General features: G+C 47.9%; 9 pseudogenes; all 9 read right to left on the reverse strand.

The window, feature by feature from the left end:
• Positions 1-4,994: 4,994 nt before the first annotated feature.
• On the reverse strand, positions 4,995-5,113 carry LOC143999397 (5S ribosomal RNA; annotated as a pseudogene).
• Positions 5,114-6,282: 1,169 nt separating this feature from the next.
• LOC143998619 (5S ribosomal RNA) lies at positions 6,283-6,401 on the reverse strand (annotated as a pseudogene).
• A 423-nt stretch (positions 6,402-6,824) lies between these two features.
• LOC143999239 (5S ribosomal RNA) lies at positions 6,825-6,943 on the reverse strand (annotated as a pseudogene).
• Positions 6,944-8,134: 1,191 nt separating this feature from the next.
• LOC143999485 (5S ribosomal RNA) lies at positions 8,135-8,253 on the reverse strand (annotated as a pseudogene).
• Positions 8,254-8,848: 595 nt separating this feature from the next.
• On the reverse strand, positions 8,849-8,967 carry LOC143999241 (5S ribosomal RNA; annotated as a pseudogene).
• Positions 8,968-9,939: 972 nt separating this feature from the next.
• Positions 9,940-10,058, reverse strand: LOC143999486 (5S ribosomal RNA; annotated as a pseudogene).
• Positions 10,059-10,430: 372 nt separating this feature from the next.
• LOC143998678 (5S ribosomal RNA) lies at positions 10,431-10,549 on the reverse strand (annotated as a pseudogene).
• A 102-nt stretch (positions 10,550-10,651) lies between these two features.
• LOC143999541 (5S ribosomal RNA) lies at positions 10,652-10,770 on the reverse strand (annotated as a pseudogene).
• A 693-nt stretch (positions 10,771-11,463) lies between these two features.
• On the reverse strand, positions 11,464-11,582 carry LOC143999083 (5S ribosomal RNA; annotated as a pseudogene).
• Between the last annotated feature and the right edge of the window lie 8,057 nt (positions 11,583-19,639).

Consider the following 19,639-nt stretch of genomic DNA (forward strand, 5'->3'; position numbering starts at 1 on the left):
GATTTTTCTTCTGCAGACTGTGGGTCCGGAAAAAAGGATGGTAGGCTTACATCTTGATTCAAATGGAATCCTGAAACCACCTTAGGCAGAAAGGACCTGTTGGGACGCATTACCACCAGGTCCTTATGAATAATTAGATACGGTTCTTTACTGGAGAGAGCTGCTAGTTCTGACACTCTTCTAGCCGTGGATATGGCTACCAAGAAAACCAATTTTTTAGTCAAAAGAACTAACGAAGCCTGATGCAAAGGTTCAAAAGGTTGCCCCTGCAAAGCTGAGAGAACCAAATTCAGATCCCATGGGCATACCGGAGGTTTGACTGGCGGCCTTATCCGCATAGCCCCCTGGATGAAAGCCCGCACCAGGGAATGTGATGCAAGTGGTTTCTGAAAAAACACTGACAAGGCCGAAATATGCACCTTGATAGTGCTTACGGCCAAATTCATTTCTAGGCCTGACTGGAGGAAGGCCAAGATCCTGCTAATGACATACTTTCTAGGATGACATTCCCTGAGTTCACAACAGGAAACATATGCCCTCCAGATTTTGTAGTAAATAAGCCTGGAGGCCGGCTTTCTGGCATTGACCAGAGTAGAAAGGACTGGCCCCGAAAGCCCACGGTCTCTCAGAATGTGGGTCTCAGCAGCCAAACCGTCAAATTCAGACTGTGTAAAGCAGCATGGTAAATTGGACCCTGTGAGAGCAGATCTGGCCGGAGAGGGAGGATCCACGGCCTGCCTACTGCCAACTTCATGATCTCTGCGTACCACGGTCGCCTGGGCCAAGGCGGGGCTACCAAAAGAACCGACTTTGTTTCCCTCTTGACTCTTCCCAGGAACTGCGACAGAAGCAGGCACGTGGGGAAGGCAAAAATCAAATTGTACTGATCCCAGGGAACTGTCAGAGCATCCGACCCCTGAGCGAGTGTATCTCTTGTCTTTGACACAAATTTGTCCAGTTTTCTGTTGAACCTGGACGCAAACAGATCTACGTCTGGAGTACCCCACCTGCGACATATGTTCCAAAACACGTCGGGGTGCAGAGCCCATTCTCCTGGGCACAACTGCTGGTGGCGCAGAAAATCCGCCTGCCAATTTTCCACTCCTGGAATGAAGACTGCAGAAAGGCATGGAACATGCCTTTCTGCCCAGACAAGTATGCGATTCACCTCTTTTTGCGCAACCAGACTCCTGGTACCGCTCTGGTGATTGATATATGCCACTGCTGTGGCATTGTCGGACTGAACCCAAACAGGGAGACCCTGTAGTCTGAAAGACCAGTTTATGAGATCCATATAAACTGCCCGGATCTCCAAGACATTTATGGGCAATAGCTTCTCGATCGCAGACCATTTCCCCTGTGAGCACGTCTCCTCCAACACTGCTCCCCAGCCTGTCAGGCTGGCATCTGTCATAATAATCTTCCATTTAAGAGGAAGAAAAGTTTTGCCTTTCAGCAAATTCTCGGTTTGTAACCACCAGACGAGGCTCTTGGGTGTCCCTGGGGATAGACGCATAGGAAGATCCAAGGATTGGGGATTCCTGTTCCAAGCCGCAAGGATGCATCTTTGCAGAGGCCTTGAGTGGAACTGGGCGAATGGAACGGCCTCGAAGGAGGCGACCATTTCCCCTAACAGTCTCATGCACAACCCAATGGGGCAAGATCTTCTGCCCAGAATTAGGCGCACCAGATCCCCAATGGCCAAGGCTTTTGGCCTTGGTAGAAACACCTTGCCCTGAGCAGTGTCGATAACCATACCCAGGTATTCCAACCTGGTAGCAGGCTGTAGGGACGACTTTTCTAGGTTTATAATCCAACCTAGGCGTTCCAGGTATTCTAGCGTTCTGGTAACACTGTGGTTCAGGAGCGCTACTGTTTTCTCTATGAGAAGCAAATCGTCTAGATAAGCCATGATGGCTATACCCTGAGCTCTTAGGTTTGCCAAGAGAGGGTCCAGAATCTTTGTGAAGACTCGAGGGGCCGTAGCTAGCCCAAACGGGAAAGCCACAAATTGAAAATGGTGCTGCTCTACCTTCGAACCTTTAGATACTTTTGGTGTGCGGGAAAAATTGGCACATGGAGATATGCATCCTTGATGTCTATTGATGCCATAAACTCTCCCCCTTGCAGGGAGGAGACCACAGTGCGAATTGACTGTATTCGGAAGGACCGGATGCGTAAAAATCGGTTCAGATCCAGGATAGGTCTGACACTTTTATTTGGCTTTGGAACGGTAAAGAGATTCGAGTAAAACCCTGAAACCTGTTCTTTTGGGTCCACTTCTACTATCACTCCCTGGGATAGTAAGTGATCTAAGGCCAGAAATAGCGGTCTTTGCTTTACTGGGTCCCTGGGGATCCTTGACCTTAGAAAGCGAGAAGGTGGAATCTCCTGAAACTCCAGCTTGTAGCCCAGAGATACCGAAGAGACCACCCACTCGTCCCGGATCTCTTCCTGCCAGGCTTCTGCAAACTGCAGGAGCCTTCCCCCCACTTGGCCGAGCGGGGGCGCTCCTTCACAAGGAAGCTTTCGGGCTCTGCTTGGCAGGCTTTCGCCCCCAGGATTTCTTCTGCCCCTGGGCCCGGCCTTGAGCCTTTCTTGGAGAGGGGGGTTGAGAAGGCCGTCGCCACTGCTTAGAGCTTGATGCTCTGGGAGAAAGAGAACGCCTAAATGATGGACGTTTGCTCCTTTTGACTGGAAGGAGAGTAGACTTACTCCCTGAAATTTTTTGGACGAATTTGTCTAATTCTTCTCCAAACAAACGTTCCCCTTTAAACGGGAACCCAATCAAATGCTTCTTGCATGATAGCTCAGCTGCCCAATTCTTTAGCCATAGGGCCCTTCGCATGTGTACCAACAGGAGAGACAAACGAGATGCTTGTTGGACAGAAGCCAAAATCGCATCAATCATGAAACACAGAATTTGAGGTATTTCTGCATAATTCTCCACTTCCTCACTGGGAAGAAGGCCAAGCATCTGCTTAACCTGTTCATTGAGGAACTGACACAACCCCACAGCTGCGACTGTAGGTTGCACTACAGCGCCAGTCATGGAAAAGGAGGCTTTTAATAATGTTTCCAGCTTCTAATCAGTTGGATCTTAAAATATCTGAGCATTATCCAAAGGACAGGTCAAGTTTCTATTCACGCAAGAAACAGCCGCATCGACAGATGGGACCCCCCATTTCTTGGTGGAACTTTCCTCCAGAGGATAAAGCATAGAAAACCTTTTAGGAGGAGCAAACAGTTTATCGGGATGTCCCCAATACTCATACAACAATTTATCCATTAAGGGATGAATTGGAAAGGAAAAGGCAGGTTGTGGGATTTTCCTGACTCCCAGGGAAGAAACAGAGGATGTAGCGATCTCAGCAGCAGGCATTCTGAATGTGGTACGCACCAATTCAGTATAATACTGCACCTGTTTTCTGAGCACCTGGGAGGAGGGGACTCTCTCCTCTTCCTCTGATTCATCCGACTGCTCAAGATCCCTGTCCCAAGATAGGGATCTCTCCTCATTGTCAGAAGTGTCATCTGAAAGAGGAATCTCAGCAGAGGGAGGGGATCTACCCCTTTTCCTGCTATCTTTCAGGGAAGCTGAAATAAAATTCATGATTCTCCCTTCAAAACCCTCCAATGTAGCCCTAAGGGAGTCCTCAGTGATGTATACCGGGGCTGAAATTTTAGGAGAGGCTGCAAATCCTGACAGGGGCACTGACTCATCCTGTGAGGCTGACTCCAGTCTTGCAGGGGGGGATGGTAACCTACAGGCATTTTTAGAACCCCTAGACCTAGGCGGTGACTTACCAGTGTCCTTGTTATCTCCCCCTGAGACCCTCTTACGAGGAGACATAGTCCTAAGCTACAAAGCAGAGGTACTAGTACAAAGTGCAATCACTGTTGTGCTTAAAGTCTCACAATAAATATATATGCTTAAACTGCACAACCTGATGCTGAGTAGGTGTCTTAGGTATGCCTGGATCCAATCCCTTGGGATGCTTACTGCCCACAGCTCCTGTGTCTCCACTTACAGCCCCCTGACGCTCTGGGCTGTAAAACTGCCGTCTGGCGCCTGCGCAGTACAGCGCCGTGCACACCGAACGACGCGGCTCGCAAACACACTCCCGCCTCCTCCATTAGCACGGGAGCGTGCTTGGCGCGCATGCACGAGGACTGCCGGTGTCCAGGGGGGAAGGGAATTGCCATCGGAGCTGTCTGGGACCCCCAGACTACGTGGGACCCCTGTATTACCTTCATTGTGGCAGAGATTGCAGTGGAGACGTGAGTCATCTGGGAGAACCAGGCTTCACTGAGCGTGTGTATCTGAAAGGCATGTAAGTATGCATCAGGCTGCTCTTACTCCCCCTAGTTGTGGAAACCAGGTAAGACATACAACTACTCAATGAAGAAATCCATAATATAATTTATACAGGATTAACTTCCCTTACCTGTCCTCGCCGCAGGAATTGCTGAAAACAGACAGATTCCAGCCTTCACCCATCACGGCGGGCAGAGTTGTGCCAACCTTCAGGTTTTTTTTGGGGTTCCTTCTCAGAAGAACCTCCTACCTGGACCTTGTAAAAGACTCTGCCAGAAACTTTCATGCCACTATGTAAATAGTACAGTAAGTCTGGTTTTCCCAGAGCCCAGTCTTCCAATAGGAGAGGACTTACAGGCAAAACCTTGTTTCTTCAGATGACGAGGCCCGGGTACCACATCATCTTGGGAGTCAAAATATCGGCCCGAGATATGGATCTGGTTTGTTGTAGCCCTTAGGCCCCTGCAAGGACCTACACAGAACTTTCTTCATAGCACATGTTTTACGTGACCAACCACCACTGGCGAAGGAAAAATTAGGTGCCTCCCATATGGGAGGGGTTATATAGGGAAGGAATTCTCCTTAATGGGGGGTTAACCATTGTCCAATGACCAGAGGTGCCTATATAACCCATTATGTAATGATCCTGTGTCCCGTGATGTATGATCAAGAAATAAGCATACGGCACCTAGTATTCCCAGTCGGTCTTCCATCCAGTTACTAATCAGGCCCGACAATGCTTAACCTCCGAGATCAGACAAGATCGGGCACTTTCAAGGTGATGGGGCCATAGGCGATCTCTTTGGGCACTTTCAACCATCTTGACAAACGCCAACATGGTCATCTTGGGAAACAAGCTAAAAAAAACAAGTCATTGCCAACATTGGAGGCTAAGCAGGGTTGGGCAGTTTCCTTGCCTGAAATAGGCATCTCAGAACTGCCATCCGGCTGCTTCCCGGGTTTCCAACTCCTTCAACTAATCCCAGGAGACAATCCTTCGCCTCCATCCTGGTGGAGGTTCCAAACACCCGATCAATGGTTCCTGTCACCTCCGTCCAGTAGCAGATCAACTTCGGGCATCTCCAAAACATGTGCATCATGTCTCCCCCCATGTTCCCGCGCCGGGGGCAACTTGTGTCCGGCCGTTCGGCCAAATTGAAAAAGTTTACGAAGATACAGGAGACAAATTTTAAACTTCTCACCAGGTGGTATTTGACACCATCAAAGCTGCATAAATGTTTCCCCTCTTCCTCGAACATATGCTGGAGGTGTGGAGAAGAAGAGGGCACGTTGCTCCACATTTTTTGGTCCTGCCCCAGCTTGGTGGACTTCTGGACAGAGATCCGATGCATAACACAAAAATTCTTGTACTTTATCCGTGCCTTGAATCATTATGATTGATGGAAGGCAGACTCACATTTGCGAATATACCTGTATCAAGTATTGTTCAACTGCTTTTTGCTCTGTATTTCTCTGTTGCATTATGTACTCGGGGGAGCGTCTTCCCCTGTTTGGAGAAAAAAAAAGAAGCCTACGACACCTGGTATTCCCAGGCGGTCTCCTATCCAGGCATTAACCAGGCCCGACCCTGCTTAGCCTCCAAGATCAGATGAGATGGAACAGATTCAGGGTGATGTGGCCATAGCCAATATCTTCAGGCACTCTCAACTCTCTTGACAAATGCCAAGATGGTCACCTTGGGAACAAGCGGAAAAAAATAGGTCAACGGCAACAACATAACAAGAAGCCTACAGCATCTGGAAATCCCAGGCGGTCTCCCATCCAGGGATTAAACTGGTCCCAACCCTGCTTAGCCTCTGAGATCAGATGAGATTGGGCTCTTTCAGGGTGATGTGGCCGTAGGAGATTTCTTCAGCCACTCTCAACCCTCTTGACTAACGCCAAGATGGTCACTTTGGGAAACAAACAAAAAAAAACAAGTTAACGCCAACAACATAAGAAGAAGTCTACAGCACCTAGTATTCCCAGGTGGTCTCCCATCCAGGTATTAACAAGGCCCGACCCTGTTTAGTCTCTGAGATCAGACGAGATCTGGTGCTTTCAGGGTTATGTGGCCATAGGCAAGCTCTTCAGGCACTCTCAACCCTCTTGACAAACACCAAGATGGTCACCTTGGTAAACAAACAAAACAAAAACAAGTCAACGCCAACAACATAAAAAGAAGCCTACAGCACCTAGTATTCCCAGGTGGTCTCCAATCCAGGTACTAGCAAGGCCCAACCTTGCGAAAAAAGACAGTTCAATGTCAACAACATAAAAAGAAGAATACGGCACCTGGTATTCCAACGCCATCTCCCATACAGGTTCTAACTAGGCCCAACCCTTCTTAGCCTCAGAGATGAGAAGAGATAGGGCTCTTTCAGGGTGATGCTGCTGTAAGCGATCTCTTTGTGCACTCTCAACCCTCTTGACAAATGCCAAGATGGTCACCTTGAGAGACAAGCGGAAAAAAAAAAAACGAATCAACGCCAACAACATAAAAAGAAGCTTACAATAACTGGTATTCCCAGGTGGTCTCCCATCCAGATACTAACCAGGCCTGACTCTTCTTAGCCTCCAAGATCAGACAAGATTGGGTGCTTTCAGAGTGATGTGGCCATAGGCAATCTCTTCAGGCACTCTCAACCCTCTTGACAAACACCAAGATGGTGACCTTGGGAAACAAGCTAAAAAAAAACAGGTCAACGCCAACAACATAAAAAGAAGCCTACGACACCTGGTATTCCCAGGCAGTCTCCCATCCACGTACTAACAAGGCCAGACTCTTCTTAGCCTCCAACATCAAACGAGATCAGGTGCTTTGAGGGTGATGTGCCCGTAGGCAATCCCTTCAGGCACTTTCAACCCTCTTGACAAACGCCAAGATGGTCACCTTGGGAAACAAGCAAAAAAAAACGAAGTCAATGCCAACAACTTAAAAAAAAAGCCTATGGCATTGAGAAATCCCAGGCGGTCTCCCATCCAGGTACTAACCAGGTCCCAACCCTGCTTAGCCTCTGAGATCAAATGAGATTGGGCTCTTTCAGGGTGATGCAGTCATAGTAGATTTTTTTCAGGTACGTTCAACCCTCTTGACAAACGCCAAGATGGTCACCTTGGGAAGCAAACAAAAAATCAAGTCAACGCCAACAACATAAAAAGAAGCCTACAGCACCTAGTATTCCCAGGTGGTCTCCCATCCAGGTATTACCAAGCGTGACCCTTTCTAGCCTCTGAGATCAGAGGAGATTGGGTGCTTTCAGGGTGATGTGCCCATAGGCAATCTCTTTGGGCACTGTCATCCCTCTTGAAAAATGCCAAGATAGTCACCCTGGGAAACAAGCGGAAAAAAACAGGTTAACGCCACTAACATGAAAAGAAGAATACGGCACCTGGTATTCCAAGGCCGTCTCCCATTCAAGTACTAACTAGGCCCAACCCTTCTTAGCCTCCGAGATCAGAAGAGATAGGGTGCTTTCAGGGTGATGCTGCTGTAAGCGATCTATTTAGGCACTCTCAACCCTCTTGACAAATGCCAAGGTGATCACTTTGGGAAACAAGCGAAAAAAAACAGGTCAACACCAACAACATAAAAAGAAGCCTGCGGCATGTGGAAAACCCAGGTGGTCTCCCATCCAGGTACAAATCAGGCCCAACCCTGCATAGCATCTGAGACCAGACGAGATTGGGCGCTTTCAGGGTGTTGTGCCCGTAGGCAATTTCTTTGTGCACTCTCAACCCTCTTGACAAATGCCAAGATGGTCACCTTGGGAAAAAAGGGAAAAAAAACAGGTCAACGCCGACAACATAATGAGAAGCCTACAGCACCTGGTATTCCCAGGCTGTCTCCCACCCAGGTACTAACCAGGCCCATCGCTGCTTAGCCCACGAGATCAGATGAGATTGGGCTCTCTCAGGGTGATTTGGTCGTAGGCACTCTCTTTGGGCACTCTGAAGCCTCTTGACAAAGGCCAAGATGCTCACCTTGGGAAACAAGCTAAAAAAAACAGGTCAAAGCCAACAACATAAAAAGAAGCCTACGGTATCCAGTATTCCCAGGTGATCTCCCAATCAAGACACTAACCAGGCCAGATCCTTCTATGGTCTTTCCAGGCAGTCTCCCATCCAAGTACTAACCAGGCCTGACACTGCTTAGCCTCTGAAATCAGATGAGATCGGGTGCTTTCAGGGTGATGTGGCCGTAAGCGTTCTCTTCAAGACACGCCCAACCCTCTTGACAAACGCCAAGATGGTCGCCTTCAGAAACAAGCAAAAAAAAACAGGTCAACGCCAACAACATGAAAAGAAGAATACGGCACCTGGTATTCCAAGGCCGTCTCCCATTCAAGTACTAACTAGGCCCAACCCTTCTTAGCCTCCGAGATCAGAAGAGATAGGGTGCTTTCAGGGTGATGCTGCTGTAAGCGATCTCTTTGTGCACTCTCAACCCTCTTGACAAATGCCAAGATGGTCACCTTGAGAGACAAGCGGAAAAAAAAAAAACGAATCAACGCCAACAACATAAAAAGAAGCTTACAATAACTGGTATTCCCAGGTGGTCTCCCATCCAGATACTAACCAGGCCTGACTCTTCTTAGCCTCCAAGATCAGACAAGATTGGGTGCTTTCAGAGTGATGTGGCCATAGGCAATCTCTTCAGGCACTCTCAACCCTCTTGACAAACGCCAAGATGGTCACCTTGGGAAACAAGCAAAAAAAAACGAAGTCAATGCCAACAACTTAAAAAAAAAGCCTATGGCATTGAGAAATCCCAGGCGGTCTCCCATCCAGGTACTAACCAGGTCCCAACCCTGCTTAGCCTCTGAGATCAAATGAGATTGGGCTCTTTCAGGGTGATGCAGTCATAGTAGATTTTTTTCAGGTACGTTCAACCCTCTTGACAAACGCCAAGATGGTCACCTTGGGAAGCAAACAAAAAATCAAGTCAACGCCAACAACATAAAAAGAAGCCTACAGCACCTAGTATTCCCAGGTGGTCTCCCATCCAGGTATTACCAAGCGTGACCCTTTCTAGCCTCTGAGATCAGAGGAGATTGGGTGCTTTCAGGGTGATGTGCCCATAGGCAATCTCTTTGGGCACTGTCATCCCTCTTGAAAAATGCCAAGATAGTCACCCTGGGAAACAAGCGGAAAAAAACAGGTTAACGCCACTAACATGAAAAGAAGAATACGGCACCTGGTATTCCAAGGCCGTCTCCCATTCAAGTACTAACTAGGCCCAACCCTTCTTAGCCTCCGAGATCAGAAGAGATAGGGTGCTTTCAGGGTGATGCTGCTGTAAGCGATCTATTTAGGCACTCTCAACCCTCTTGACAAATGCCAAGGTGATCACTTTGGGAAACAAGCGAAAAAAAACAGGTCAACACCAACAACATAAAAAGAAGCCTGCGGCATGTGGAAAACCCAGGTGGTCTCCCATCCAGGTACAAATCAGGCCCAACCCTGCATAGCATCTGAGACCAGACGAGATTGGGCGCTTTCAGGGTGTTGTGCCCATAGGCAATTTCTTTGTGCACTCTCAACCCTCTTGACAAATGCCAAGATGGTCACCTTGGGAAAAAAGGGAAAAAAAACAGGTCAACGCCGACAACATAATGAGAAGCCTACAGCACCTGGTATTCCCAGGCTGTCTCCCACCCAGGTACTAACCAGGCCCATCGCTGCTTAGCCCACGAGATCAGATGAGATTGGGCTCTCTCAGGGTGATTTGGTCGTAGGCACTCTCTTTGGGCACTCTGAAGCCTCTTGACAAAGGCCAAGATGCTCACCTTGGGAAACAAGCTAAAAAAAACAGGTCAAAGCCAACAACATAAAAAGAAGCCTACGGTATCCAGTATTCCCAGGTGATCTCCCAATCAAGACACTAACCAGGCCAGATCCTTCTATGGTCTTTCCAGGCAGTCTCCCATCCAAGTACTAACCAGGCCTGACACTGCTTAGCCTCTGAAATCAGATGAGATCGGGTGCTTTCAGGGTGATGTGGCCGTAAGCGTTCTCTTCAAGACACGCCCAACCCTCTTGACAAACGCCAAGATGGTCGCCTTCAGAAACAAGCGAAAAAAAACAGGTCAAAGCCAACAACATAAAAAGAAGCCTTTGGCACCTGGTATTCCCAGGTGGTCTCCCATCCAGGTACTAACCAGGCCCGACACTGTTTAGCCTCCGAGATCAGACAAGATTGGGCGCTTTCAGGGTGATGGGGCCGTAGGTGATCTCTTCGGGCACTCTCAACCCTCTTGCCAAATGCCAAGATGGTCACCTTGGGAAACAAGTGAAAAAAAACACCAGGTCAAGGCCAATAACATAAAAAGAAGCCTACGGCACCTGTTATTCCCAGACGTTCTCCCATCCTGGTATTAACCAGGCCTGACACTGCTTAGCCTCCGAGATCAGACAAGATTGGGTGCTTTCAGGGTGATGGGGCCGTAGGTGATCTCTTTGGGCACTCTCGACCCTCTTGTTAAACGCCAAGATGGTCACCTTGGGAAACAAGCAAAAATAAACAGGTCAACACCAACAACATAAAAAGAAGCCTACGGCACCTGGTATTCACAGATGGCCTCCCATACAGGTATTAACCAGGCCGTACACTGCTAGGCCTCTGAGATCAGATGAGATTGTGCGCTTTCAGGGTGATGTGGCCATAGGTGTTCTATTCAGACACTCTCAACCCTCTTAACAAATGCCAAGATGGTCATCTTGGGAAAAAAGTGAAAAAAAACAGGTCAACGCCAACAACATAGACCCTGGCGGTCTCCCATCTGACCCTGACCCTTCTCAGCCTCTGAGATCGGGCTCTTTCAGGGTGATGGGGCCTTAGGCGAACGCTTCGGGACATACTCAAAACTCTTGACAGATGCTAAAATAGTCACCTTGGGAAAGAAGTGAAAAAAAAACAGGTCAAAGCCAACAATATAAAAAGATTCCTACGGCACCTGTAATTAGGTACTATCCAGGACGGACCCTGCTTAGCCTCTGAGATCAGATAAGATCGGGCACTTTCAGGGTGATGTGGCCATAGGAGATTTCTTTGGGCTCTCTCAGCCCTCTTGACAAATGCCAAGATGGTCACCTTGGGAAACAAGCGGAAAAAAAAACATGTCAACGCCAACAACATAAAAAGAAGCCTACGGCACCTGGTATTCCCAGTCAGTCTCCCTTCCAGTTACTAATCAGGCCCGACAATGCTTAGCCCCCGAGATCAGACAAGATCGGGCACTTTCAGGGTGATTTGGCCGTAGGCACTTTCTTTGGGCACTCTCACCCTCTTGACAAACGCCAAGATGGTCATCTTGGGAAACAAGCGAAAGAAAACAGGTCAACGCCAACAACATAAAAAATAGGATTTTTATATACAGCTTACCTGTAAAATCCTTTTCTTGAGAGTACATCATGGGACACAGGAGCTTCATTACATAGTGGGTTATATAGGCACCTCTGGTGATTGGACACTGGTTAACCCCAAATTAAGGACAATTCCTCCCCTATATAACCCCTCCCATATGGGGGGCACCTCAGTTTTGTAGCAAAGCAATAGGAAACCATGTAAAACCCAAGAGGGGTGGGAGCCCTGTGTCCCGTGATGTACTCTCAAGAAAAGATGCTCAGATTGAGGGGAGGGAGACACAGATCATAATATATAGACCGCCAAGGACCGGAGGACCTAAACTGCAGCCTGCAGTACACTGCGCCCAAAGGCGATATCCTCTTGCCCTCTGACATCCACCTGATAGAATCTGGTGAATGTGTGGACTGATGACCAAGTTGCAGCCTTACAGATCTGAGCCAGGGAGGCCTGGTGATGCACTTCCCAAGAAGCACTTACAGCCCTAGTTGATTGCGCTCTCACTTGAAAAGGAGGGATCTTCCCTTTAACACTATAGGCCTGAGAAATAATCTGTCTAATCCACCTTGAGAGAGTGGATTTTTTTTTTTGTTTTCAAAAGTATTTATTAGGAAATAATAAACAGAATCAGAAATACACAGTGGTAGAGCATGTCTAAACATACAGAACAAAAGACGCAGATAACATAGTGAGCATAACATATGATCAAAATTGAGTGAATATGGCAATACAAACAAAAAAGGAACTGTGAAATCCGCATGGATAACATGAGTATTAACATATGAGATAAAAGATACCACATGGTTCAAAAAGAACAGAATATTTCTGAAGAACTGAAAGAGACAAAAGGAGGAAAAAAAGAAAAAAGAGGGGGGGAGCACCCAAAGATAAAGAAAAGAAGAGGAAATAACAGGATAGCAAAGTAAAGAGAGAGGAGAGACCAGCACAGTTAATGTAGGAGTCTAAAGATAGACCACGGTTTCCATTTTGCATCGTACAATGGGATTTGAGAGAGTGGATTTTGATGCCGCCTGGCCCTTCCTAGGGCCTTTCGGCAAAATAAATAAGCAACCAGTTTTCCTTATCTGAGCAGTTGCCTGAAGATAGATACTGATTGCCCTTACCACATCCAAAGTGTGCAAAGATTCTTCTTCTGCGGACTGTGGGTCCGGAAAAAAGGATGGTAGGCTTACATCTTGATTCAAATGGAATCCTGAAACCACCTTAGGCAGAAAGGACCTGTTGGGACGCATTACCACCAGGTCCTTATGAATAATTAGATACGGTTCTTTACTGGAGAGAGCTGCTATTTCTGACACTCTTCTAGCCATGGATATGGCTACCAAGAAAACCAATTTTTTAGTCAAAAGAACTAACAAAGCCTGATGCAAAGGTTCAAAAGGTTGCCCCTGCAAAGCTGAGAGAACCAAATTCAGATCCCATGGGCATACCGGAGGTTTGACTGGCGGCCTTATCCGCATAGCCCCCTGGATGAAAGCCCGCACCAGGGAATGTGATGCAAGTGGTTTCTGAAAAAACACTGACAAGGCCGAAATATGCACCTTGATAGTGCTTACGGCCAAATTCATTTCTAGGCCTGACTGGAGGAAGGCCAAGATCCTGCTAATGACATACTTTCTAGGATGACATTCCCTGAGTTCACAACAGGAAACATATGCCCTCCAGATTTTGTAGTAAATAAGCCTGGAGGCCGGCTTTCTGGCATTGACCAGAGTAGAAAGGAATGGCCCCGAAAGCCCACGGTCTCTCAGAATGTGGGTCTCTGCAGCCAAACCGTCAAATTCAGACTGTGTAAAGCAGGATGGTAAATTGGACCCTGTGAGAGCAGATCTGGCCAGAGAGGGAGGATCCACGGCCTGCCTACTGCCAACTTCATGATCTCTGCGTACCACGGTCGCCTGGGCCAAGCCGGGGCTACCAAAAGAAGTGACTTTGTTTCCCTCTAGACTCTTCCCAGGAACCGCGACAGAAGCGGGCACAGGGGGGAAGGCATAAATCAAATTGTACTGATCCCAGGGAACTGTCAGAGCATCCGACCCCTGAGCGAGTGTATCTCTTGTCCTTGACACGAATTTGTCCAGTTTTCTGTTGAACCTGGACGCAAACAGATCTACGTCTGGAGTACCCCACCTGCGACATATGTTCCAAAACACGTCGGGGTGCAGAGCCCATTCTCCTAGGCACAACTGCTGGCGGCGCAGAAAATCTGCCTGCCAATTTTCCACTCCTGGAATGAAGACTGCAAAAAGGCATGTTCCATGCCTTTCTGCCGAGACAAGTATGCGATTCACCTCTTTTTGCGCAACCAGACTCCTGGTACCACCCTGGTGATTGATATAGGCCACTGCTGTGGCATTGTCGGACTGAACCCGAACAGGGAGACCCCGTAGTCTGAAAGACCAGTTTATGAGAGCCATATAAACTGCCCGGATCTCCAAGACATTTATGGGCAATAGCTTCTCGATCACAGACCATTTCCACTGCGAGCACATCTCTTCCAACACTGCTCCCCAGCCTGTCAGGCTGCCATTTGTCATAATAATCTTCCATGGAAGAGGAAGAAAAGTTTTGCCTTTCAGCAAATTCTCGGTTTGTAACGAGACTCTTAGACTCATTAGACGAGACTCTTGCGTTTCCCTGGGGATAGAGGCATAGGAAGATCCAAGGACTGGGGCTTCCTGTTCCAAGCCGCAAGGATGAATTTTGCAGAGGCCTTGAGTGGAACTGGGCGAATGGAGCGGCCTCGAAGGAGGCGACCATTTTCCCTAAGAGTCTCATGCACAACCGAATGGGGGAAGATCTTCTGCCCAGAATTAGGCGCACCAGATCCCCAATGGCCAAGGCTTTTGGCCTTGGTAGAAACACCTTGCCCTGAGCAGTGTCGATAACCATACCCAGGTATTCCAACCTGGTAGCAGGCTGTAGGGACGACTTTTCTAGGTTTATAATCCAACCTAGGCGTTCCAGCTGTTCTAGCGTTCTGGTAACACTGTGGTTCAGGAGCGCTACTGTTTTCTCTATGAGAAGCAAATCGTCTAGATAAGCCATGACGGCTATACCCTGAGCTCTTAGGTTTGCCAAGAGAGGGTCCAGAATATTTGTACTCGAGGGGCCGTAGCTAGCCTGAACGGCAAGGCCACAAATTGAAAATGGCGCCGCTCTACCGCAAACCTTAGATTCTTTTGGTGTGTGGGAAAAATTGGCAGATGGAGATATGCATCCTTGATGTCTATTGATGCCATAAACTCTCCCCCTTGCAGGGAGGAGACCACAGTGCGAATTGACTGTATTCAGATGGACCGGATGCGTAAAAAACGGTTCAGATCCTTCAGATCCAGGATAGGTCTGACACTACCATTTGGCTTTGGAACGGTGAAGAGATTCAAGTAAAACCCTGAACCCTGTTCTTTTGGGTTCACTTCTACTATCACCCCCTGGGATAGTAAGTGATCTAAGGCCAGAAATAGCGGTCTTTGCTTTACTGAGTCCCTGCGGATCCTTGACCTTAGAAAGCAAGAAGGTGGAATCTCCTGAAACTCCAGCTTGTAGCCCAGAGATACCGAAGAGACCACCCACTCATCCCGGATCTCTTCCCGCCAGGCTTCTGCAAACTGCAAGAGCCTTCCCCCCACTTGGCCGAGCGGGGGCACCCCTTCACAAGGAAGCTTTCAGGCTCTGCTTGGCAGGCTTTTGCCCCCAGGATTTCTTCTGCCCCTGGGCCCGACCTTGAGCCTTTCCTGTAGAGGGGGGTTGAGAAGGCCGTCGCCACTGCTTAGAGCTTGATGCTCCGGGAGAGAGAGCACGCCTAAATGATGGACGTTTGCTCCTTTTGACTGGAAGGAGAGTAGATTTACCCCCTGAAATTTTTTGGACGAATTTTTCTAATTCTTCTCCAAATAAACGTTCCCCTTTAAACGGGAACCCAATCAAATGCTTCTTGCATGATAGCTCAGCTGCCCAATTCTTTAGCCATAGGGCCCTTCGCATGTGTACCAACAGGAGAGACAAACGAGATGCTTGTTGGACAGAATCCAAAATCGCATCAATCATGAAACACAGAATTTGAGGTATTTCTGCATAATTCTCCACTTCCTCATTGGGAAGGAGGCCAAGCATCTGCTTAACCTGTTCCTTGAGGAACTGACACAACCCCACAGCTGCGACTGTAAGTTTCACTACAGTGCCAGTCATGGAAAAGGAGGCTTTTAATAATGTTTCCAGCTTCTTATCAGTTGGATCTTTAAATACCTGAGCATTATCCAAAGGACAGGTCAAGTTTCTATTCATGCAAGAAACAGCCGCATCAACAGATGGGACCCCCCATTTCTTGGTGAAACTTTCCTCCAAAGGCTAAAGCATAGAAAACCTTTTAGGAGGAGCAAACAGTTTATCAGGATGTCCCCAATCCTCATACAACAATTTATCCATTAAGGGATTAATTGGAAAGGAAAAGGCAGGTTGTGGGATTTTCCTGACTCCCAGGGAAGAAACAGAGGACGTAGCGATCTCAGCAGCAGGCATTCTGAATGTGGTATGCACCAATTCAGTATAATACTGCACCTGTTTTCTGAGTGCCAGGGAGGAGGGGACTCTCTCCTCTTCCTCTGATTCATCCGACTGCTCAAGATCCCTGTCCCAAGATAGGGATCTCTCCTCATTGTCAGAAGTGTCATCTGAAAGAGGAATCTCAGCAGAGGGAGGGGATCTACCCCTTTTCCTGCTATCTTTCAGGGAAGCTGAAATAAAATTCATGATTCTCCCTTCAAAACCCTCCAATGTAGCCCTAAGGGAGTCCTCAATGATGTATACCGGGGCTGAAATATTAGGAGAGGCTGCAAATCCTGACAGGGGCACTGACTCATCCTGTGAGGCTGACTTCAGTCTTGCAGGGGGGGGATGGTAACCTACAGGCGTTTTAAAACCCCTAGACGTAGGCGGTGACTTACCAGTGTCCTTGTTATCTCCCCCTGAGACCCTCTTACGAGGAGACATAGTCCTAAGCTACAAAGCAGAGGTACTAGTACAAAGTGCAATCACTGTTGTGCTTAAAGTCTCACAATAAATATATATGCTTAAACTGCACAACCTGATGCTGAGTAGGTGTCTTAGGTTTGCCTGGATCCAATCCCGTGGGATGCTTACTGCCCACAGCTCCCGTGTCTCCACTTACAGCCCCCTGACGCTCTGGGCTGTAAAACTGCCGCCTGGCGCCTGCGCAGTACAGCGCCGTGCACACCGAACGACGCGGCTTGCAAACACACTCCCGCCTCCTCCATTAGCATGGGAGCGTGCTTGGCGCGCATGCACGAGGACTGCCGGTATCCAGGGGGGAAGGGAATTGCCATCGGAGCTGTCTGGGACCCCCAGACTACGTGGGACCCCTGTATTACCTTCATTGTGGCAGAGATTGCAGTGGAGACATGAGTCATCTGGGAGAACCAGGCTTCACTGAGCGTGTGTATCTGAAAGGCATGTAAGTATGCATCAGGCTGCTCTTACTCCCCCTAGTTGTGAAAACCAGGTAAGACATACAACTACTCAATGAAGAAATCCATAATATAATTTATACAGGATTAACTTCCCTTACCTGTCCTTGCCGCAGGAATTGCTGAAAACAGACAGATTCCAGCCTTCACCCATCACGGCGGGCAGAGTTGTGCCAACCTTCAGGTTTTTTTTGGGTTTCTTCTCAGAAGAACCTCCTACCTGGACCTTGTAAAAGACTCTGCCAGAAACTTTCGTGCCACTATGTAAATAGTACAGTAAGTCTGTTTTTCCCAGAGCCCAGTCTTCCAATAGGAGAGGACTTACAGGCAAAACCTCGTTTCTTCAGATGACGAGTCCCGGGTACCATATCATCTTGGGAGTCAAAATATCGGCCTGAGATATGGATCCTGTTTGTTGTAGCCCTTAGGCCCCCGCAGGGACCTGCACAGAACTTTCTTCATAGCACATGTTTTACGTGACCAACCACCACTGGCGAAGGAAAAAATGAGGTGCCTCCCATATGGGAGGGGTTATATAGGGAAGGAATTCTCCTTAATTGGGGGTTAACCAGTGTCCAATCACCAGAGGTGCCTATATAACCCATTATGTACTGATCCTGTGTCCCGTGATGTATGATCAAGAAATAAGCATACGGCACCTGGTATTCCCAGTCGGTCTTCCATCCAGTTACTAATCAGGGCCGACAATGCTTAACCTCCGAGATCAGACAAGATCGGGCACTTTCAAGGTGATGGGGCCATAGGCGATCTCTTTGGGCACTCTCAACCATCTTGACAAACGCCAACATGGTCATCTTGGGAAACAAGCTAAAAAAAACAAGTCATTGCCAACATTGGAGGCTAAGCAGGGTTGGGCAATCAGTTTCCTTGCCTGAAATAGGCATCTCAGAACTGCCATCTGGCTGCTTCCCGGGTTTCCAACTCAATCAACTAATCCCAGGAGACAATACTTCGCCTCCATCCTTGTGGAGGTTCCAAACACCCGATCAATGGTTCCTGTCACCTCCGTCCAGTAGCAGATCAACTTCGGGCATCTCCAAAACATGTGCATCATGTCTCCCACCATGTTCCCGCACCGGGGGGCAACTTGCGTGCGGCCGTTCGGCCAAATTGAAAAAGTTTACGAGGAGCATAATAAGTTCTATATAATGAGAACAGATGTGACATCCTCTGAGAGGAGAGCCACAATTGACCACAGGCAGTATTCCTGTGGCCAATTATATCTCAAGGGGGGTTTAGTACACACCCCACACTATATAAGGCCGCCAGCGCGGCCGCCTTGTATAGTGTGTTGCGGCGGTCAGGGATAGAGGACGATAGGCAGGGACAGTGTCTTTACTGCTTGGGAACCTAGCACTGTTACAGTGGGTGTTATGTGCCTCCTGCATAGTACACACCTGAAGCTACCCTTTATTACTGGTGTTCAATTTTTGCAATACAGGCATCTGCAGTGCAGAAGTTAGAGTGGGTGTTGTGTGCCTCCTGCACAGTATACACCTGAAGATACCCCTTATTGCTGGTGTTCTGTTTCTGTAATGCAGGAACCTAGCACTGTTACAGTGGGTGTTGTGTGCCTCCCACGCTTGTCTTTATTTTCGGCAGCTGGACGTGTTGAGCCACATCCTGCCGAACACTTTGTCGGAAGTGAAAGACCAAGCCCTCCTAATGCTCCTCATCCTCTCTCACCCAGGCTCAGGGTACTAGCCTGTGTTCTGTATACACTAGGCTTTCTTCTGTATACCCTATCCTCTCTTTATACTCTAGCCTGTCGTTTATGTACACTAGAATCTTTGTTTACCTCATAAATGGCAGTGTATATAGAAGGTAGGCTAGAGAATAAAGAAGACAGGCTAGTGTATACAGGACACATGCTAATGTATACAGAAAACAGGCTTGGTTATAGAGAGAGACTGAGACTATTATATTCAGAAGAAAGCTAGTGTATATAGAGAGGCAGGCTGGGGTATACAGAGAGGCTAGTGAATACAGATAGGGTGATGTATACAGAAATGCTAGTGTATACAGAGAGGCTAGAGTATACAGTTATTCTGGGGTATACAGAGAGGCTAGTTTAAAGAGAGGCTAGTGTATACAGAATACAGACTCGTGTATGCAGATAGGCTTGAGTATACAGAGATGCTAGAGTAAACAGTGAGGCTGGGGTACACAGAGAGGCTAGTTTAAAGAGAGGCTAGTATATACAAAGATGTTAGTGTATAGAGAGAGTCGAGTGTATACAGATAGGACAGTGCATATAGAGAGACTAGTGTATACAGAAGACAGGCTTGGGTATACATCCAAGCTGACAGTGTATACAGAAGACTGGGTGGTGTATACAGAGAATCTAGTGGGTACAGAAGACAGGCTGGTGTATTCTAGCTAGTTTTTACAGTCTAGTGTATACAGAACACAGGCTGTGGTATACAG

Source organism: Lithobates pipiens, unplaced genomic scaffold, assembly GCF_037356315.1.
Source record: "Lithobates pipiens isolate NorthernLeopardFrog02 unplaced genomic scaffold, aLitPip1_a1.2 Scaffold_19, whole genome shotgun sequence".
NCBI classification, from domain to species: domain Eukaryota; kingdom Metazoa; phylum Chordata; class Amphibia; order Anura; family Ranidae; genus Lithobates; species Lithobates pipiens.